The sequence below is a fragment of the Emydura macquarii genome, unplaced genomic scaffold (genome assembly GCF_026122565.2).
Source record: "Emydura macquarii macquarii isolate MOO-44397 ecotype Brisbane River unplaced genomic scaffold, CSIRO-AGI_Emac_v2 contig_318, whole genome shotgun sequence".
NCBI lineage: Eukaryota > Metazoa > Chordata > Testudines > Chelidae > Emydura > Emydura macquarii.
Genome location: NW_027130455.1, coordinates 5,084,458 through 5,107,976, shown reverse-complemented (window position 1 = coordinate 5,107,976; position 23,519 = coordinate 5,084,458). Strand labels below are relative to the sequence as shown.

The 23,519-nt window shown below is 41.0% G+C and overlaps 1 long non-coding RNA gene across 1 annotated transcript in view; it reads left to right on the top strand.

The window, feature by feature from the left end:
* LOC137165771 (uncharacterized) overlaps positions 1-18,453 on the top strand; it is a 75,877-nt gene extending 57,424 nt beyond the window's left edge. The window contains exons 2-3 of the long non-coding RNA XR_010923488.1: positions 16,737-16,918; positions 18,021-18,453. This is a non-coding gene — a long non-coding RNA (uncharacterized lncRNA). The remainder of the gene's footprint in view (positions 1-16,736; positions 16,919-18,020) is intronic.
* The last annotated feature ends 5,066 nt before the right edge of the window (positions 18,454-23,519 follow it).

The following is a 23,519-nucleotide window of genomic DNA, read 5'->3' as shown; positions in this document are numbered from 1 at the left end:
GTCCTCTTCTTGCTGGTGGCTGGGCTGCATGGTGAGATTAATGAGCCTGCCACAATCCTGGCTATTACAATGGGAACTTTTAGCTCAGGCAGAAGCAGCACACACTTTTAAGATTCAGAGATCCCAGATTTGTTCCCTGCTATCAATAGCCCTCCCAGGGATGTTGTTACCTGCATAAATCAAGGGCACCCTATACTCTACCGAGGGCTCAAGGCATGACCCGGTTCATTTAGGTCCCCTGACCCTTTCCCTACTGAAGGCTCGTGGTGTAAGGCACCTACACTTACCCCCATGGCTCAGGGAAAAACCTGGTCAATTTAAGTACCCCCTCTCCCCCACCAACCGGGCTCGGGGCTTTATGGGTCTGCAGGATCTTTTCCCAGTGAAAGAGGCTTACACAGCAGTGCCCTAATCATCTATTTATTAAATAAACACACACAATTCATATGCCAAGAAAATCTGTTATGCACACCACTCCCAATACCCAGACAAACTTCACCCGATGGCCAGTCAGAATCCACTCGTCCAGGGATGCCTTTGCACATCATGGTGGTGCAGAGGAGTAAGAGTTCTGGCAGCTTGATGTTGAACTGCAGTCCAGCAATGGTTCTCCCAAAGAGCATTGTTCTTCATTTACATTATATAGGTAAAGCTAGCTACCTCCTTTAACTTTACTCAACATATTACATTATTCAGTACCCCTACGTAACAAAATGTAACCAATCACGCACTGGCACCTATGTATTTCTCCTCCCTGCTTAAGTCTTTTTCCATTTTTTTCTTATGCCCAAATTGTTACTTATTTATGATCTTTGTTTATGCAGTTGGTCAGCATAAATTCACTGGTCAGAGCCTATCTTATCTATCTTACCCTTTGCTGGGTCTTTCTGTTTCTTCCCTAAACTTCCCAGCGCCTGGTGTCTCTCTCTAACCCTTGGTATTATAACTTTTGTTTGGGGCATTCCTGAGGTGGGGGCGCTTTACCAGCAGTGAGGCATTTTTTTCTTGATTTTTAGTGGTGAAATCCCTGGGTTTCGGCCACGGCTGGTTTAATATGGGGATGAGTTATGTCTCAGGCTTATACATTATGGGGGTGAGGTAAGTCCCAGGCCTACAATGTAGTGTTACAAATAGCGTCCCCATACAGGGATTTTTTTTCCTGTTTAATAACATCATACTACTGTATTGCTCATCGTGTCAGAACTCTGTTCATTGAACTGCCTCCCCAGCAGTCTTCTATCCACTGTGCTGCCTAGGCTGTTAACATAACAGTCAGTTCAGAGAGACACTCGGAGCCTGGTTCACCAATGCTTTGGACCTTGTGTTCTACACTCAGCTTGACTTACTTTACACAAAAGGAGCAAGACACTGGATACTCAGATCTTTGTACAAATTAAGATTACAGCTAAACTATATAGCGCACAGCTTGGGAACAAGCCCAAAATCAACACTACTACCATCAAAAATCAGAGGGAATGTCAGGAGTTTGTGAAGGCTTTTGAACTCAGCATGCATGGGAAGTCACTACCAGATAAGGCAGAGGAATTTTCGGAAGATCTAGGAACAACAATCCGTGAAATTGCTTTAGCTACATTTGGGGAAAAGAGGCGAGAACATAAAAACAGCTATACTGGGTCAGACCAATGGTCCATCTAGCCCAGTATCCTGTCTTCCGACAGTGGCCAATGCCAGGTGCTTCAGAGGGAATGAATAGAACAGGTAATCATCAAGTGATCCATCCCGTCTGCCATTGCCAGCCTCTGGGAAACAGCAATCCCTGCCCTTCTGGCTAATAGCCATTGATGGACCTATCCTCCATGAATTTACCTAGTTCTTTTTTGAACCCCGTTCTAGTTTGGCCTTCACAACTTCTTCTGGCAAGGAGTTCCACATGTTAATTGTGGATCATCAACAAAGGATTAGTTTGAAAAAAATTAAATGGAACTATTACCTTTTATTAACACTAAGTACGCAGTCTATCTGAAACACAATAAGAAGCCAATAGAGAGCACCAAAGTGGGACTTCAACATGCAAAAGCTGAGGTACTGTGAGCAAGTAGATGCCATGAAAATCATAACTGGACCACACTCTGTGAAGAGATACAGACAGCTTCAGATACAGGCAATTCAAAGTCATGTATGATTGCTTCTCTTAAATCAAAAAGTGGTGAAATTATTACAGATAAAAGTAAGCAGCAGTCTGGCCGGACTGAACATTATTCAGAGCTACATGCATGGGAAAGGAGCATCAACAGTGAATCACTGGATCAAATACCAACTTTACAGGTCATGCAAGAGCTAGATGTGAAGCTCACTGTAGAAGAGCTAAGCAAGGTCATTGATTTGTTGTCAAGTGGCAAGGCTCCTGGAAAAGATGGCATCCCAATGGAAATTCTTAAGTGCAGGAAAGAGAGCATATTACCATATCTTTATCAGTTGCTACTTTAAATGCTGGAAGGAGAGTGAGGTGCCATAAGAGATGCATGATGCCATCATCATTCTGTATAAAAACAAAGGCAAAAAGGGGTAACCACAACAGGGGTATCTTGCTACTAAGTGTAGCAGGAAAAGCTTTCACAAAAGTCATCTTAGTGCACCTGCAGCAGCTGGCAAATTGTGCCTACTCTGTATCACAGTGCGGATTCAAGGGTGGAAGATCAATTATAGACATGATATTTTCCTCTGTGTCAAATTCAAGAAAAGTACAAGGAGCAAAACCGACCTAATCAAAGCATTTGACATAGTCAGCAGACCAGGTCTATTTGCAATACTAGAAAAGATAGGATGTCCATCGACCTTGTCAAGTCTTATACATTCATTTCATGACAACATGAAAGCAAACGTCCAGCTTGACTGATTTGTTTTGGACAGCTTTGTGATGAAATGCAGCGTGAAACAAGGCTGTTTTCTTGCCCCTATGTTCTTTGGAATCTTCTTCTTGGTACTCCTGAACTATGTGTTTAAGGAAGTGAAAATGGAGTGCATCTCCACACGAGATTGGATGGGAAACTCTTCAATCTCTCACAATTTAAGGCAAAGACTAAAGGAAAAAAGGTGCTAATCCGGGAGCTTCTGTTCACTGATGATGCTGCCCTTTTAGGACATGATGAAGATCTTTTTAGGCCACAAGAACTCGTAGACCACCTTTCAAGTGCTTGTCAGACATTTCCTCTCCCCATACGCATTAAGGAAAGGGTTGTACTAGGACAGGGGGTTCCAAAAGTTCAGCGCTTTAGATTCTACAGAGACTACCAACCTCTCAATGGATGAAGAACTAAAAGTTCGCATTTGGATAGGCTGCCACCACCTTTAGTAGACTTACTAAGAGAGCCTGGAAAAATCCAAAGCTTACCATCAAGACCAAAATGCTAGAGTAGCAAGCTTGTGTCCTCAGCTCTCTCTTATATGGTGGGGAAACATGGACAAATTATGTTCATCAGGAGAAAAGTTAAAAAGTTGCCACTTACGCTGCTTGCGCCATATACTCAACATCAAATAGCAAGATAAAATTACCAATGCAGAGGTTTTTCAAAGGCCAAATGTACCAAGTGTGACATCTCTGCTCAAGCCAAGATGACTGCGCTGGCTGGGCCATTTGAACAGCCTGGAAGATGAACGCCATACTAAGGACATAGCTCCCCATATAGTATCAGAGGGAACAAGAACAACAGGAAGTCCCAAGCTTCGTTATAAAGATACATGCAAGCAAGATACAAAGGAATTTGGAATTGATCTTGACGGAGGGAAAACCTTGGTAAGTGATCATAACAAGTGGTGCCATAGTCTCCATCAGACCAGCAATGTCCATGACAGGAGCTGGCTCTTACAGCTTGAGAAAAGTGTTTTTGTAGGAAGCAAGCAGCTTCCAATCAAGACTCACTAATTGCCAAAGATTATGCAAATCTTGGATTGGACTATTTAGTCACATGAGACATTGCAAGTCATCTACATCACAGGCTGCAGTTTTCACCATCTCTCGGAGACAAAAGGGTGCCTATCAATCAATGTACTTATTGGTCTAATGCTTCTTATTTCATGCATTACATGAAAATGTCAAGATATACAAGATATACAGTAAGATGTGATTCTGCTCTCACATTGTTATAAATCCAGAGTAACTAAATTGAAATCAGTAGAATTACAGTGGTGTAAAATTGGAATAAGTGAGAAGAATTAGCCTTGTTCATATATCTACTAATTATTCCTATTTTGGATTTACCCAGTGAGTCTGATTGTCAATTGGGTAAATCAGAATAGTTCCAATGAAGGCAATAGAGTGATACTGATTTACACCAGCTGAGATCTGGCCCACTAGTAATGTATGTCACACGCTTTCAAGAAAGTAGAAGTGTTGCCAAAATTGTGTCCATTGCAGCTAATAAATGTTGATTTAATTAAAAATATACTGATTTTAAGCATGTATTGTTAGACAGACTTTAATGTAGCTCTATTCTAAAACATATCGAAATTCAAATTGTTTTTAATTGACATGAGTGGTTAAAAGAAAATGCATTAGTTTTAAATTAATTTTCAGTGGTTTAGTGGAAATTCATTTGTTCTTTTGAAAAATACATTCAACCAAACTAGCAGGTATCAGACTGGGGGGAAAAAAAGAATGTGATCAAAAATATCTCGGTTTAAATTAAAATGCATTGGTTTTGAGAAATAATTGGTTTCAGATAAAAGCAATTGGAATTAGTGAAAATATGCTGCTTTGAATTAAAATCTGTTCATTACTAAGCAAATGCATCAGTTATAGTACAAATGGGCTGGTTCCTGTGGCAAGGATTTGGATTCAGTGTGATTGTGTATAATGCTTCATCTGTTTCAATGGAAAATTATGGGCCATATGTTCCACTCTGTAGTTAATAATACAAAAAAAAAAAGTTGCAGAAAGTGCTAAGAACTTTAAAATGTTACTAGCAGAGTCAGTCAGAATATTTTCCATGGAATAGTTTTCTGTTGTAAAATGTAGTTTTGTAGAAATCAAAACATTTGGATGAAATTATTAATAGGAAAAAGTTAAAATGATTCATTTCTACTTTCTTGTTTCACTAATGTTGAAACATGTTTTGTCACGGTCTCATTTTTATTGATTTAATTTTAATTTTAATTTTATATTAAAATTTGCTTTATTGCATATATTTTAATATAAAAGTTGAAACAGTAACATCTAAATTGTACTTTTATTCCTCATTGAAATGATTTGATAGTATGGAACTGAAATTTTGTAGCATTTTTGTTTCATAGGAAAATTCAAAATTTTTACTTAATCTTGGAGGGTTTTTTGGTTTGTTTTCTTTAAAGGTTGGAATTTCCCCCAGGACAGAAATTCCAGTTTCTGACTAGCTTTAGTTATTACAAAACTTAACTGCTTGAGTTAATACATATTCTGCTGTCCAGTCATGGTGAGACACAAATGTTTTTTAAAAAAACATGTCAATAGGCATGATAAAACTCAATTGAGAAATCAGGTAAACAGCAGATATTGGTCCTCATTCTCCTCTCACTTACTTACACCAGTTTTATACCCATCTAACTCAGTAGACAATAGCGTATAACTCCTAATTTCCACTGATGTATGTGAGAGCTGTATCAAAGCAACTGTGCTGGGGATGATACCAAGGTCTGCACTACTTTTATATGAGGCAGAATCTGTAATTGTGTGGAAAGGGTCAAGGTAAACAAAATTACAACATCCCATCTTATGTTGACACCCAGAGGAGGGGATGAAAACTCCACAAGGATCACCTTAATGTTTGTCCTCATCAGGACGGGCCTTAGGGAAAATGGGACGTTGGGTGAGCTTTCTTTGGCATCCTTTAAGTACTGTTCACTGAGGAGTAGGCAGCAGTTCTGCAGGCAAAGCAAAAGAGCAGGTGTAGCAGTGGTGGCACTGCAGGGGACATGCTGCCGGTAGGGCAGAGAGGGGGTGCAGGTGAGTACCTGGCTCTCACCCCACACCCCATTTATCCCCGTCCCCTGCTTCCCATTTGCGCATTGTCCTTCTGCAGCCTCTTGACCATGGTGTCCCCACCCCCTGAGAGGTCGCTCATGGCAACCCACTCATAAGGCAGCCCTGTCCTTAGTCAGATTACTGTGGAGCAGTGTTCCCCCCACGGAACAGGGTGTGGGTTGAACTCTAAACCCTATGGATCAACATGGTTCTGATGTCCTGCTGTTACTCCCATCCTGATAGCACAGCTTCAGGGACTCTCCCTAGGCATGACTACTTCTGATGGATTGTGTACAAAGGGTCCAGAAAGAACCTGGATTCCCCAGCAGATAATTCTTCTGGTGTAGGGGAGTGTAGTTTTAGTGTAGCACCAGGGATGTACTAACATACATGGGGAACTGAACAAGCCCCCAGCCAGCCCCAAGGTTTGGGAGCCATAATGTCTGTCTCTCCCCATCAGCTCTACCCAGTGGATACTGGATGTATCTGCAGGATTGAGGGGATAGAATTCTATGAAAGATACACATGCTATTTTCCATAATTTAAACTACTGGACACAGGAGGAGAAAGAAGGTTCTGATCGGTGTTTTAGATATACATTGGAAGCTTTTGAAAAGGTGACTGGCTGACCCAGGAAATATAGCTTACCAAATAAAACCTGTCATGGCATGTCCTAAGTAACGCCTAGCTAATAGCAATAATGTTGAATTTTTCATTTTTTCAGTGTTTTCCACAACTATGGAGTGCTTCAGGTAACCAATTATTGTTATAATCTCTTTTTTTTTTTAAACAATTTTTCTCATAAATCTCATACTTTCCCTCAAGGTCTTTGGTGAAACGTGAGTATGACTACAAGTCCACAAATGTTTCCAAATGTGGAAACCTGTATTTCATCTGGAATTACAACAAATTATCAGATATAAACTCCATGCAATGAGTACACATATATCAGCAAACATAAGAATGAGCACTTTTAATTTCTGCAGCTTCTGGGATTGGTTTTAGTCTGCCTAATAAAAACAACAATAATTCTGAGTTATTAGCTTATTTGCATTTGTAAGGTAGTCATCATGATTGCAGTTAGGAACTGGAGATATATATACATACATGCATACTCTCATACATTTTATATTTGAACTGTGATGTTAATTTTAAACAAAAACCATACACACACACACCCACACACACACACGCACACACATATGATTCCAATTAATATTAACATCAAAGTTCAGCTGTTTTAATAACTCTGACTCCAAGAAGGGGTATTGTTTGTTTGATCCATAACAGTCTATGTGCAATAACTGGGCAGTCTAAGAATGGGAAATTGAGGAAAGTGCCAGTGCCACATTCGGTAAAACCCTGTTACGGTATGGTAATCCAAGCAGCAAATATGGCTTTGAACATTCTCATCCTCCTTTAAGGTATGTAGGTCTTTTCCTCTTTCCCAAACACTGTATAATCTTGTCCCATCTATAGTCTGTTAATCCTATAGGAGGATAATCCTCTTCTAAAGTTTCTCCATTTGGGATACAGAAAGCTAATAAATAAGCCACAGCAGTAACAAGAGTTCTCTCTACGAGTGTTGAATATATAGTTTTGTGCTTGTCCCATGCTTGAATAGGCAGACAGTCATCTCAGGCCTTTGTTGCTTAAGTTAAGTCTCAAGCTTGGTCTACACAGCCGGCGAATTTCAGCGGCAGTCGACGGGAGATATGCAAGCTACGTAAAATAACTTGTGTATCTCTTGTCAGTATCCTAACTTCTACTTACCGCAGCATCCCCATTACGCTGTGTTGACTGGAAATGCCCTTCAGATGTAGGGTGGATTAACACTGTCGACTTCTGGATCTATTCAACGGATTTCCACTGCCAGTCAATTGATCCCACAGAATCGATCCGGCAGTGCCAACAGTGCCCTTGTCAATGTAGACATACCCTCAGAATAATAGACAACAGAATAAAGGCAGACCACACCAAAGAGGATGAGTTTTGACACGAACCCATTACTAATGTATTGCATTGACAATGGGTTACGGCACCCATTAATAATTACCTAATGGACATATCTTCATGGATCTCATAGCACACCTCAGTTGTGCACCTGCTTTACAAATGATAGTTGCAATCTGTCCATCAGGATGTTGTTGTTAGGCTTGCCAGCTCTTCCGGCTGATTCCACCTACACACCGACATTATCTTGATATTGACTGAATTAAGTTGCAGACTGCTGGTCTTCATTCAAACCCCTAGTCCAGGTACAGTCTCTTCTGCTCTCTTCTTGAGAATCCCTTTTTTTCTTTCTTAAACTGAGCTCTAGCATTATGTATTTGACACTGCACTTTCATAAAGATTAAGCCCTTCTACAGAGCTCTGCCAGCACTTTCAGGAAAAAAGGAAAACTGGCAAATTACTAGCATGCACTTCCTCTCTAATTATAGCTCATATCAAAATTGGAACAATACTTTAAATAAACAACCATTACACTGTAAGCTCTTTGGAGGCCAGGAAGGGTCTCTTTCTTCTGTTTGTACAGCACCTAGAACAATGGGGTCTTGGTTCCTGACTGGGGCTCCTAACTACTACTGCAATAGAAATAAATAATAATAAAAGTGCTTAACTGCATCCCTTTTCCCACATTCTGTCAACTTTGTTTGTATTTGGTTTCTCTTCAGCATCCTTTCCTTTTTGACTAAAACCAGTCAATCTGTTATTCAGGGAGTCATAGGTGAGCCATTGGGCTTGCACTAATTATTTGAGACAGAGCTAAATCATCTCCTTCAAAGTCCCAGAAGACTTGGAAATCCTGGATTGCACACATGAAAATACTGCACTCTATTAAATGCTAGCTAGAAAAAAACCTATTGTAATCTATACGTGGTGATGTATAGCTCAATGAATTAGATCTTCATATGGTGTAAAGCAGGGCCAATCCTTTGAAGTCAATGGAGATGTACAGAAGCTGAAGAGCTGGTCTACTGAGCTCAATACTCATGTAAGCAATGACTGTTGCCATAAGTAAGATGAGTCCTAGACCTTACAGTCTTTTTGTTCTTACTGGGTCACTTGAAGCAGGCTTCTCAGGGGGGAAAAAAAAAATCCATCCACTACTGCAAAGGTACTAATGCTAATATTTTTAAACAACCCTTCCTAGAGAACTTACCTACTGTAAATTATTACCCAGAATAAACATGATAGAACATTTGACAAATTTGATTTTGATAATCGCCAAACTCTGACTTTCAAGGCTGCATAAATCCTGAAAAATATTCCTAGAGGTAGTTTCAGGTCAAAATTGTATAACATATTTTTTTCCTTGCAAGGCAAAACTGACTGTGCAGGATCAATCATTGACCTTTTTATAAGGAATACAAATTCCCAGGACTCCTATAAACAGCTACCACGTTATGTTATGGCGCATGATCCCAGTAGGTTGTTAATGTGAAATGACTCAAATCTATTTGACTTGAATACTGTACCATCGGCATAGTCATTTAAAATATTTTGCTTTTGTTTTAGAGGATTCTCATACTGTCCCATTACTGTCTGATCTTACAGCAGGATACCGAACAGCCTCTTTAGAGGGATATAAAAAAAGAGACCAGCACCTGGCCACCTGATTCAACTCCTTTCTACTGCTGCAGCAGTACACAGGATCTTAGTGTTGCCCTACCTTGGCATCTAAAAATGTCCCCACTTGGAGGGATTCCCAAGGTAGAATAGAGCTAGCTTTGTGCAACTCCCATTCTCCAGTGTAGGATAAAGTGTTCCAGGCACACCTGGGGAGAAGTGCATGGTCAGAATGCATTTGCACACCAGTTGATCCCAGCTAGCAGTAGGGCCTTTTGGCAAAGACAAGAATGTGGATTTATCTTAAACTCTTTTAAAAGGTCATCTTCTCCTGCATGCACTCCTTCCTGGGATGAAGAGATGGGCCTTACCTGGTTTTGCAATGGTTGGGCTTGAGTTTCTTTTACGCTAAGTAATGAAATTGATGTCCAACATAAAGGCCGCCTTGTACAGCCATAGCAGTGTAAAGTGGCTTTAGTGTAAATGTCAAAGATTCCTTCCATTTTACTTGTGGCTAGAGATTTTTATGCAGGAGAATCCAAAAAGGGTTTAATCCTTAACAATGTTAGATCAAAAATCCCACCTTAGTATACATGGGCTGAGAACTTCCATGGCTTTGCTTTTTTTTTTCTTTCTGTGACAATCTGTTAACCAATAAAGGGGTCTGAACCATTGAGATCTAGAATTCCCTTATGGTATAACATGAGTGATTGAGGATCTCCCTGAAGCCATCAATCGGCTTGCTCAAGGCGAAGGATAAAATAGCCTCACGAGGTTCCTTTCCAAAACAAGATATGAATTTATTAAGGTGTCAAAGAATAATAAATGTACAGGGGTCGAAATTGAAATGGGGGTGAACCCCAGGACCTCTAAACCAATAACACAACCCGTGGGCGAATCCCAATGTCTCTTAGTTTCACTGTCCTCACGTTCTCTCTTCGCCTCCTGGCGTTGTTCTCCGATCTGGTCAGTTGTTATCCCGTCTACTTCTAATCCAAGCTGGTATCTCGTCTGCTTCTTATCCACGTCCATCGAATCCTACCCTTCCTAACACAACCAATACTTTACTAGCCTCCCTCCACACAATCAAACAAAGCCTCAAGCAATAAAAGAACAGCAGCAACAATCAAGGAACAGCCCCAACTGTCAGGCGTCCAAACCTTATATAGACTCTTGGGGGTTTCCCAGAGCCAATCACATCATCGGGATTTCCCTCCAGTGCCAGGCTTTGCACACGGCACCACTGATGCACACGGCACACTATAATATGTGCACACGGCACCACAGGGTTAGATAGACTTCCTGATTGGTCAATCCCTGGTTTTTATTCTAATCACTCTGGGTGTGGCAGTTGGTTAGCCTGAACTTTTGACCTCCTTCAGTTTGACTGACAGGTCTCTTTTAGGTATAACCACTAGAGACTCTACTGACACAAGGTCCTATTAACTATATACTTGGTTATGTACAGAAAGGGAGGGGATGAGCTGGGGGACAGAACCACACCTTACAAATCTACCCTTCTCTCTCTCCCTGCGAAGCCACCTACAGTTAGGATAGCTTGTTGGATCCAGTTCTTCCACCCCTCTCCTCAAGGCTGTGAGGTGTTGATCATTGTTCTGGGGCCTGTTTCATCCTCCTTTATACCCATGGATGGTGGACCTGTCCTTCTCTCATTTCTGGCCACATTTCCCATGCTTCCCCTGATAGGCAGGGCTCCCAGCAGTTCCCAGTCCTTGTCCGTCTGTAGATTACCATTCTTCCACTCTCTTCTCTTATTCAGCCAGTGGATACATTTCCAGATATCGCTGTCTCTCTGATCTTTCCACATAGGTCTGCTGGCTCTACTGCTGGGCACCTACCTCTCCTCCCAAGGCCTGCCTTGCACCTCATTCCTTCTCTCTCAAAGTGAGTGGCATCATTCTCTTCTCTTGGTAGGCAAGCAGGCTGAGATTCTGAAGTCCTGATTCTCTGTTGCCTTTGCACCTTGTAGAATTATTTATACCAGGGCAAGGTGAGAGCAATGCAGGTATGAAATGCTACCATTCTGACCTGCTAGTGCTTTGCACCTACTTTGCACTCATTTCACACTGGTGTAAATGACTACATAAAGCACAGGGCAATGGAGAATCAGGCTCTGGATCTCTCTGAACTGGTTTCTTCACTGCTGGCTGCTGTGGCTTCCATCCAATTTCAGGGAGGCTGGGTCTTTCTAAACCAAAAAGCAGGTCTTTGCACATGAGCTGTGGGGGTCTCTGCTAAACCATTCACTGAGTACCAATAGGGGCAGCTTCCTGAAGGAAGCTTCTCCAATCTGTTACTCCACTGAGCTGTTGTGGTGCATGGACAGGTCTCAAGAAACCGTCTCTGGAGAGAAGGAAGAGCACTCTGTATTTTTGCTGCAGTGAGTGATGGAAAAAACTCCAGTAAGTCTCTGTAAAGTAAAATTGAATTATGAAGGTTAATATCGCAATGAAACCAATGACACCAAATTATAACGTACATTATTTATAGTGAAATCATTGTTGAGAGCCCAGCAATTTCTAACAGGGATACTGACCACGAGGGAAGGAAGAGGCTATGGGGAAGGATAGAAAGGAACAAATTGGATGGAAAGGAGAGGCAAATTTTAACATTAGGAAAGAGATTTATAGAAGTCCTTATTCTGTATTACTGAGCTCCCACCTCAATTCTAACAGCATAGTTGATAAGATGCAGGTTCTCTGATCCCTGTTCTGTGTACAACCGCCTATTTGAAATTTGTAATTACATTCTGTTGATCTTGCCTCCTGCATGATTAACGACTGTGTAATGTGTAAGAGACAAGGATGTATAGTAAGGCTGATTATTAAAAGCAGCAGTCAGGAGAGAGAGAGAGGTTTTTTTTAAATATCAATATTATATTTTACACTCCACCACTATATTTTGCCATGCTGGGACTCATTGCCAAACAATGCACATCAGCCAAATTAAGGACCAGAACCTGTCTAGACTAGGGCACACTGGGGATGGGGAGAAGTGTCCAAGGGGCATTACTTATCTCTTTTGCAGCCTGCCTAAAGGCCAGACAAAATTAGAGTTCCTGCACTGGAGAGAGAATAGGGATTGCTCCTTTGTGGCACACAGTGACCATGTAAGCCGTGGCCCTAACCTGTTATACACTAGTTTGCAGCATGGGAAGAGCATGCAGGGAGAGGCCCAAATTACACCTCGTGGGCCTGTAGTTAATTTGCACAAAGCCCTGTGCAGGTGCACTGACCCTCACCAGGAGAAATTATGTCCCAGGATGAACAAACTCTCCCAGGACTGCTTGGTGTGCACAGATCACAGCTGGCCCCATAAAAGGGCAGAGTAGTCGGTGCATTTCCCTTGCTCTGGGAGGCAATCTAATGGAAGGGGAGCTCCTCTCCGGGGAGTGTAGATCCCCACTGTCCCTTACTCTGAGCTCCACCTTCAAGACACCATCTAGCCCCGAGAACATGCTGCAGCACTGCCAGAATTTCTTTGCCTGTGCAGTGGTGTCAGAGGAAGATCATTTAAAATTTCTGCAGCATTGTGTTTTAACAATAACCATGCAAGATAATTAAAGGCACCCAGGGATCCCCACAAAGGGATTTAGGTATCTAACTGCTACTTTAGATGCTTGTGTCAAAATCTGCGCAGCTGCCATTTAACCCTGTAGTTCCTGAAAACCCCTTGGTGCCTGTTTCCACCAATTCAAATCAATTAGGCTCCTAAAAACCTGCAGCTGTGTGTGTGTACAGCCACCTTAGCCTCATGCCTAACCCTGACAGAATCTTCAGATTAGGCATCCCACTGCCTGTCTTGCCTTTGGGGCCTGATCCACTGGGTGATCTCAGAGGCTGCCTAAAGGATCAGGTTCCACACAAAACCCAGCTCCTGGAAGGGGTGGTGTGGGCACTCTCCCTTCTCCTCCCTCCTTATAACCTTTATCCCAGTGGTTAGAGCACTCTCCCAAGATATGGGAGACCCAGACTTAAATCCCCTCTCTCCCTGAATTGTAGCAGGATTTAAACAGAATGAGAAAGGAATTGATAATGAGACAGAAAATATCATAATGCCATTATGTAAATCCATGGTATGCCCACACCTGGATTACTGTGTGCAATTCTGGTCACCACATCTCAAAAAAGATATATTTGAATTGGAAAAGGTACAGAAAAGAGGAACAAAAATGATTAGGGGTATGGAACAGCTTCTATTTGAGATGAGATTAAAAAGACTGGGACTGTTCAGTTTAGAAAAGAGATGACTAAGGGGGGGATATGATAGAAGTCTATAAAATCATGACTGATGTGGAGAAAGTGAATAGGGAAGAGTTATTTACCCCTTCACATAACATAAGAACCAGGGGACACCTAAGAAATTAATAGGCAGCGGGTTTAGCACAAACATAAGGAAGTACTTGACATAATAGTCAACTTGTGGGACTCATTGCCAGGGCATGTTGTGAAGGCAAAAAGTACAACTGGGTTCAAAAAAGAATTAGATAAGTTCATGGATAGGTCCAGCAATGGCTATTAGCCAAGATGGTCAAGGACGCAACCCCATGCGACGCAACCCAGACACCAGTGACTGGACATCAGAGAATGGATCACTTGATAATTGCCCAGTTCTGTTCATTCTATCTAAAGCGTCTGGCACTGGCCACTGCTGGCAGACAGGATGCTGGACTAGGTGGACCACTGGTCTGTCCCAGTGTATAGCTGTTTTTATGTTCTTGAACCCTTGCCTCCCACCTTTCCTCAGGTGGGTGCTCTAACCATTGAGCTATGGAATATTCTGAGGTGGGTTTCTCTCAATCTCTCTTGTTAACAGTTTCATGGCATTTCCCATTGACTAGCTTAAGCGGCTTCCCATTCAGCTTGCTGGCTTCTGTACATCTTATTCTTAGGTGCCTAATTCTCCCCTTACATCTTGGGCATCTAACTTGGGGTTGTAGATCCCAGTAGGAATTGAAGTGGCTAAAGTTAGGTATTGCAACACTGAGGGCTTGTCTACACGGTCAATTAGTTCACAGCAAGCCAAGGTATGAATGTACAGTGCATTAGCCTGCAGTGCACTAACCGGCTAGGGGGATCCTGCAGACACTAACTAGAAGTTCTGTAGAGCACTTTGATCTATTGCTGTTTCAGTAGTCGAAGCAAACTACAGAACTTCCAACCATCAACTCCTGGTGACTAATGAAAGTAATAGTGGGCCAGATCCTCAGGTCATGTAAATATGCATAGCTCCATTGACTTGAATGCAGCAATTCTAATTTACACCCCCAAGGATTAGATTTAGTAAATGTAGTCAAGTTTCATCTTTAGATCATCAAATAATAATTAATAGGTGTCAGGAAGGAATTCCTCTGCAGCCTTCTCAATAGAATAAACACATTATGGGTGAGAGAGATGTTAAAACTTCCTCTGAAGATTCAGATATTGACCGCTGTTGGAGATAGGATGCTAGACTAATATAGGAATTGGTATAATACTAAGCTCTTATAGCATAGGTAAGCCAAAGTTCTGATCTGGTATGGGACTGTCATATCCCATGAGAGACCAGATGGATAAGGTAATATCTTTTATTGGACCAACAAAAGATTTTTATCTCACCCGTCTTGTCTCTCTAATATTCTGAGACCGATATGGCTACAACTACACTGCATATCCTATGACAAACAGATACATTTGTATAATAAAGCCTAGTCCACAATTCATAGAAGAGGCTTCTTTTCTTTGTGTCTCACATTTCTTTAATTTTTATTAAATATGCTCTAGACCATCCATTTGCTCAGGGTTAACACAGCTTCATTTCGGCACCACTCTACCTCCAAGAAAAGAGTAAGCATTCAGCATTCACAGTTTCTTTGGGACTAAAGGGATCAGACAAGACCCAGTAATGAAGGAATGCTACTCAGCCTGTTTCACTTACCTCTCAGTTTGTCCTTGGTTTCACAATCCAGATATCCATCTGTCTAGACAGGAGTTATCTCACTGGGATCTAAAAGCAGAAAGTGAACATCATTTCAGAGTTTTATTTAGTATCTGCAACTACAATGATAAAGGAGTTTTAGTCCAAATGGAGTAGTGTTACAGACTGCTTCCTCTGAACAGATGGGCTGCAAAATGGCATACTTTGCATGGATCAGCTGTGGACTTTAGTAATGAATACAAGCCATAGGCAGCACAGTCTGGACAGGCATAGCATCTAGAAAATGGACAGTTCTGTAACATAATAGCTAGTGGTAGAGGTGAGGCTGTTCTCTTGGTATTTTATGAACTGGTATGTTCTTATGTTCTTGAGTGTATTGTATACTTAGAGTACTAAAGCATTATTCTCCACTGCTTTGCCCTTTGTCTAGCTTATTCCTGTGAAAAATTAGTTCAAAGTAGGTGTCAAATGTCACCATTAGAGCTAGTTGGGAATTTTCCATGGGAATTATTTTTCTGATGGAAAATGCAGGTTAGGCAAAATGAAACATTTCTATGGGAAAATTTTGATTTTGCTGAAACTTTTTGATTTTCTTTTGGGAAAATTTAAATGAATTATTTCCGTTTGGGTTGGTTGGACCCAAACCATAATACTTTGGTTTTTGAACTGATCTGAAATGTTTAATTTTGAGTCAGTTTGACGTCACATTGAACTGTATTTCCCTATCAATGCTGCCTCATGGCTGCTGTAGTTCAAGCCCCATTCTCTCCTGTCAGCTGGGCTCCCTGGAGGACTAGATCTCCAGTAATGCAATGTAGATTTCCCTCTGACTGAGGTGCATGGTCATTATGAAAGATGAAGTGTGGTAGGGGAGCCTGGGCCATAAGGGTGAATGGGGACTTTAGTCTCCCTAACTACTACTCCCATGATGCAATGCATCACTATGAAAAATTCAGTTGAATACTGAACTGACTTGAAACAAAGTATTTCAGATCAGTTCAATAAATGCAAGCGAAACATTTCAATTTTGGAAATGTCAGAATGTTTTTGTTTTGATTAAAAATAACAAAATGAAACATTATGACATTTCCAAATTGAAATTTTTCAAAATTTCTGTTCTGTGTAAAATTTCAACTTTTGGTTCCAACATGGGATGAAAACAAATGTGAAAAGTCAGAATTTTCTTTGAAATAAAAATTCTAGGTTTGGCTAAGCTCTAGTTCCTAATCTGATTGAGTAATATTTTCATTCACTTTGCATTCCCTCTGCACAGGTAGAAATGACTACACAAGTCTTTAACCAGTGGACGTTTCAGTGGTACCTTCTGGCTGCTTTGTGTTGTTCTAGTGGCACAAGGTTGCAATAAATCTGCCTTCTCTGGATGGCTGAAGGAGGGTTCATGATGGTTTTCTACGGCGGAACTAGCACAAATCAAGTAGAAGAAACATACATCAGGTCCATATTATTTTGTTTTATTGAAACACTGGTCCAGATTCTATGCTCTTTTGGTTCCTCAAACCCTTTAAAGGTGCCATAGCTGAGAATTTCTCTAGCAGGGAATTTCACAAATGGCATCATGAATTCTCAGATGGCCAATAGCCCTTTAGGGATCATATACAGTGAGCATAAGATTGTAACCTTGGGGCTGCACTAACATTCATTATCACAGTTAAGACTGTAATTGTTGGTTCTTGTTTCTCATCAAAACTATTAAGAGCCAGAGTCTGCCACCTGTATTCATGGTTGAGAAGTACCTTGCTCATCATGCCTATTAGAATAATAAGAGCAGAATAATAGTGAGTATATCCTACAAAGATATGTTTTAAGTGAAAAAGAAGAAATCATTAAAGTCTAGGTCACGTACTTGCCTTTCACCTTTACAAAACTAGATTCAAACCCTGACTCCAGGTAATAGTAACAAAGAGTTTCATGATCATAGCCAATGATCCATTTATTCACCTTTAAAAAACTACATAATTTCATACACCTTCTTTACTAAAGAAAGTCACTGGAATGTTGTAAACCAGAGTGAAAGTGTACTGTGCTCTCAATTGGTATGGTACCTGCCTGTGCTAGACATGACACTTACTAATGCTCTGAAAGCCTGGTCCAAAGATCACTGAAGTCAATGGCAAATCATGGACTTTGGATCGAGCCCCTCGTCCCTGATTTTCGCCACCAGTGAATTAGCCCTTTTAAAAAAATATATGAAAACTGAAAATTCAGACTCTTCCTGCTAGTTTGTGCATTTGTCCAAATTGTATTGTTAAAGCATTGTTAATGAACAATTTCACTCAGCTTTTTGGCCTATCAAGTCAGAACTGGGCCCGTTGTCTTGAGACATTTGGTATTACAGGCCATATAATGTGTTTTTCTTGTCCATTAAATAGAAAAGGGAAACAATACTGAGAAAACATTCCTGAGATAGTTACCTCACCAAGTGTCTAGACATCCTCCAGGGTCTGTGATGCAGATACAGTAATGTATTTATAAAGTTGATACCATTAAAAAAAAAACAGACCTTTTATCTTCAAATAAATTTGATTTCTCTCAACAGAAAAGAAAAAAAAAAAAGTGTGGAAAATGCAATGCAATATCATGGAAAAGAATGATGTTATTAGCAATGCCAGTCCAGAAGATTTTTAGTCAGAGATCAAGTGTTTGTGATGTTGTGTGGGAAAAACAAAAACAAAACCACTACCATGAATGAAACTGCTGCAGAACAAAAAAGTCATCTTACAAGCTGTCTAGCTGTTTGAGTTCTCTTATTTAATAAGTGATAGCTCTAAACTTCCCCCTTTTTATTTGTACCATCCTGAAACCCTTCTCCTTCATTTATTGTGCAAAGAATATTGAACATGGATGAACCTAGTATCTTGGCCAACATGCAGGAAGGAAACAGCAAAACCTTCTTTTTAATAAAACTGCAACGAGGGCACAAAAATAATGTGCCTGGGAGTTTGTATGAAGGAATTAACTACAAATACAAAAAAGTGCACCCAACATCTATACCAATTTACAACAGAATTATGTTTTATTAACACACAATTAAGATAACGTGAGAATTTTGTAAGATTAGATGCATATTGTGCCCTGGGAGCTAATTTTTCACTTGCTGCTATCTTTTTCATTTAAGTTAGTCCAGGATTTGATTTGTTGCATGCTCTGCACATTTCTCTAACCAGCCTTCCTGCAACAAAATATATGCACTCAACCTGAATCTGGCTAATTATCTAACCATAAATGAAGAGTTATTTAAGATATTGGAACTTCCCTTAATGCAGTGGGTCAGATGTGATGCAATGTAATAACTCACAGTCATCAAATATACTCTGCAATGTACTTCAATGTCAAGCCACAAAAAGAAAGACAAGAGGGGTGAGTTAATATATTTTAATGGACCAACTTCTGTTGCTGAGAGAGACAAGCTTTCAAGCCACACAGAGCTTTTCTTCAGGGGTCTCGCAAACTTGTCTATCTCCCCAACAGAAGACATTGATCCAGTAAAAGATATTACCTCATCCACCTTGTCTCTCTAATATCCTGGGCCCAACACAGCTTCAACTACACTGCTAGCCACAAAAAATCAGGGAGGGAAAGAAGATTAATTTTGAATGTTAGCAATTTGGATATACGTGATGGCATAATGGGTAAACTACAGAGGGAGAAATATTGCTTGAAGTGTTTTGTTTTTCTCTTCATTTACTACAATCTTGCACACTGTGACACTAAGCACTCCTGTAGTCAAACCCTGCACACTATTGTATTAATCTTTGTGGAATCATAGAATAGAATCGTAGAATTGGAAGGGATCTCAAGAAGTCTGCTAGTCCAGTGCCCTGCACTCACGGCAGGACTAAGTATTAAAAAATATGCCTTTGTGAGATACCTTTGAAAACTACTAATTCACTGTTCATTAATAATCTTGTGTGATGTATGTATGTGGTGGGTATTAAGAGAGATGGATATACGCTGGGATTATGACTAAAGTGTGTTTAAACCAGGCATGTCAGGGGGAGTTGGTAATCAGGTCTGTCTCAGAAAAAGGAATGAGTATCTAATGCTCTGACCAGCCCAGTCTTCTGGCAAACACATAAAGGTCCATTTTTACTTATTAGATAAACAAAGCTATGAAGCTAACAAGTGGGGAGAAGAAAAAGCATAGAGCTTCCTTCACCATCAGACTCTGTCACCATCCACACAGCTTGAATAAACTTAGCTGTGAGGGGTTACCATCGGAAAAAATCCATCTAAAAGGTTTACTGGTTTACAAAGATGGGGGGAAGGGCTGAACCTCAAGTGATAAGCAACCAAATGAACTGATTGTATACAATATTGCCGTATTATAAGAGTGACTAGATAGAGATCTTTCCTGGAAGCTAATGACCCAATGTTGATTAATGTCGTGAAATGTCTGCATTAACATTAGAAAAGGAAATATGGATACTTAATGATATTATGTTTTAAAGTCTGTAGCCAAACATGCAGAAACAGGGTCTCTCCCTGACAAGAGAGGAGGCAGCTATTTACCTGTCTCCTACGTAAATTAAGCATGGTGGAATCAAAACAATGGAAGACTCATTTACATAGAGAGAGATGAGAAGCCAACAGTGAGGGAAGAACACCATGAGGTCATCCTGTCTCTTGAAACAAAGTCATTCAACTTTAGAAGACCTTTAGAAGCAAAGGCAGAAGCCATCATTGGCATCCATCACTAGACAGACATGGGAACAGAGCTCTTGCAATCTGAGAAAGATGAGTCCTTCCACCAAAGGTGGGCTGAAGTCTCTGAGAACTGAATATAGGTAAGAAACCTGTTTAGGCAAAGATTGTACCTTGCTAGGTTTTAGATGCGTGTTTTCACTTTCGTTTTACTTGTGACCCTTTCTAATTTTATTCCTTTTATTTGACATCACTTAATCTATGTCCTATTGTTCACACATTTGTTTTGTTTTTAATAGAAACCAATTCAGTGCTGTGTTTAATGGAAGGGTATATTTAGCCCAGCTAATTTAGTAAGTTGTGATGTGCTTTTGTGTCTTTAAAGGAACAAATGGACTTTATCATTTTTCTGAACTGTCCAGGAGAGGACTGGACATTACAGAACATATGGTTTTGGAAAAATTCAGGTCCGGGAGCGTGTTGGGGTCTCTTTGCTGGTTGTAACCAAGGCTGGTGGAAGCCAGAGTGGGGCTGTTGAGCTGGAGACATCCTGATGGGTTCAGAGCTGCTGAGCCAAGCTGTTTAGCCTGCAGACACTCAGTGTGACCTGCATGCTGGTAGGCTGGTTGTGAGCATCCCAGGATGGGAGCTATGGCAGAAAGCATTGTGAGGCACCCAGGGTTGCAGAGAAAATGGTGACACAACCCCCCAATTGGTCTGGGTTGCACCCTCAGTGGTGTCATATAAACAGTGCAGTGTGAGCATGACAGGAGGAAAACTATGGTGAAGCTCTGTGTGACAAGCCATAAGAAGAGATAGTAGGATAGCCTTGCTAAAGTCCTGACCCAAAGCCCATTGAAGTCAATGGAAAAGTTCCCATTGATATCAAGGCTTTAGGATCAGAACATAAGTGAGTCACCTGCTGAAGTCTGAAGGAAGGTCAACAATACGTTCTGAGACTGCCAACCTGATTCTTCTCTGACTTACCCAGGGTAAAATAAGAGTAATCCCTTTGAAGTCAATGGACTTGATTCTGACATTATGTATGTTGGTGTAAATCCTTATGGTTGATTATTACACTGGGTAAAACCAGTGTCAGTGACAGGAGAGTCAGGCCCAAGGTAAATAAACTGGAGTGAAACTTAGAAGAGAATGGAAAACCAGGCTCTGAGTGTGCTAACCCCACACCCAGGGCTTCCAACCATGAACTGAGGCTCCACCCATCAATTTCTTGGTTGGAACATGGTGTGTTACAGATGCACCAACAATACACCCACTTGCTTTTTCAGTTATTTTAGTTGAAGCAGTACTCACTGCAGGACGATTTAACATTAGTGCAAGAGTCAAACACACAGGTGGGAATTATGACTTTTCCCTGCTCTGAACCGAGCTGTGATTCTGGCACAAGAGTAACTGGAGCTGATGCTCCGTGCAGTGATGTACATGCTTTAAACAGCATCTCATAAGAATGTAGCTATTAACAAGACAAAGACTTGGGAATTACATGACAAACACACACACAACCTGTCTCAAACAAATTACTTCCTAAAACTCTGTGTATTGATAAAGGCTGTTTCAGTTGCTTTGTTTCCCAACAGATGTTGTTGTTTGACAGTAGTATCTTTAATTAGGTACAATTCTCCATTTGAGTCCCCCAGGTCAGTGTCTTATACCTAGTGCTTCCTCTGCCATATTGTTGCTTTTCAGCCATTGATATACCATAGCCAGTTATTTGCATGCAGTTCTTATTCACCAGAAGCTAGGAATTGGGTTTCATTAACAGATCTTACCCATGACAAAATGCCAGCTGTGCAGCTCATAGCCCTCAAAGCACCTGTAGTCAGCTTTGTAAATGCCTGAAAATGATCGTACATGGTTTTACTTTTTAATATTACAGATACCAATCTGGCAGTCTGTGAGATTAATATTATCAGCACATGCATGAACGCACTTGTTTGCAGAACAAAGTATGTAACTCCCTTTCTATCTGCTGTTCCTACATTGAACTTGTCCCTGAAAACTGACAACTTGAATATTCATTAATCATTCAGATTAAATTTAAAAAAGACACTGACATTCATAACTGTTTGCTGATTGGTGGCTGAGCTGTGGGTGAAAAGAGGGATGCCAGTTTAGCACAGAGGTGTTTGTCACACAGAGTGATCTTGAATTAAGCAAATCAGTTGATGTCAGTTAAGCTATTACCGTGGGAGGAAGACAGAAGTAGGTTTTCACGGGGCCTCTGTTCCTTTAAGGAGAGATGGATCCAGCTCTACCTGTGCCAGATCAGCTATGGGGCTAATGGTCAGTTTATAGCCTGAAAAGCCCTGAGGGCCGGATCCAAGAAGATAGTTAGGCACCTAACTGCCATATTTTAGGTACTGCTGACAAAATGATCTCTCGGCTGCTGCCTAACTATGTAGGTGCCTAAGTTTCCATTGGATGTCATCCCACTGCCAACAAGCTGCTCAGAATCCTAATTCAAGCCAAAGCCCCCAAGTCAGATTCTCAAGTTAGGTGGGGAAATGCCAATGTAGCCAGTGGGGCCTGATACCGTAGACATGCTCTGAGCGTGCATAACTAACATGTGATACCTGTTGCAAAAGACCTCTGGTGCTGAGCATGTCAGGAATTTTTTGACACTTAGGGCACTCACTGGGGCTGTGAAAGACTCAAGTCCAAAATCCTACTCTGCCTGATTCATAGCTATGACTTGTGCCCTGGTCTCCTACACCCCTGGTGAGTGCCCTGACCACCAGGCTATTGGCTATTCTGTCACTCTCTCTGTTTTTTCATGAGAAAGGTCTCAATGTCAGGCAAGGGCATGACATAGACAGATGTGACCTGGATCCTTTCTGGGCTGATGAGCTAGCCCGTGCATTTATATGGGTCTGTCACACAATTGCTCCATCTTCCAGAGGTACCAAAACTGGGCCTGAACCTGAAAGGCGCTCAGGGGCCTCAGCTCCCATTGAGCTGAGGATATAACAGATGCTATTGGAGTCAGTGGATACTAACCTGTGACAAGTGACAGTTATTGACTTCATAACCCTGATATTCATCAGGTGACTGAGACCAGGAAAATGAAGATGAATGTCCCTCACCAGCAGTCCTGTGAATCACACTTTTATTACAGAAGGTATCTGTGCCATGTAGAACTGGGACCCAAATAAATATGTTTATATGTGAAAAACAGTTTCTCATCAAGAAATAAAATGTGGGTTTTTACAGATTCCAGAAAGGTGCAGCATTTCAAAGTGTATTTCTTTCCTACACAAAGAATGTATTAAATGATTCTGTTGTGGCAGGGGTCACCCGATGATATTATTTCACGTAGCCTTGCAAGTTCTTTTTCTTAGCATGTAGCAAGTTTTAGTCTTTGAAGAAATGCAGT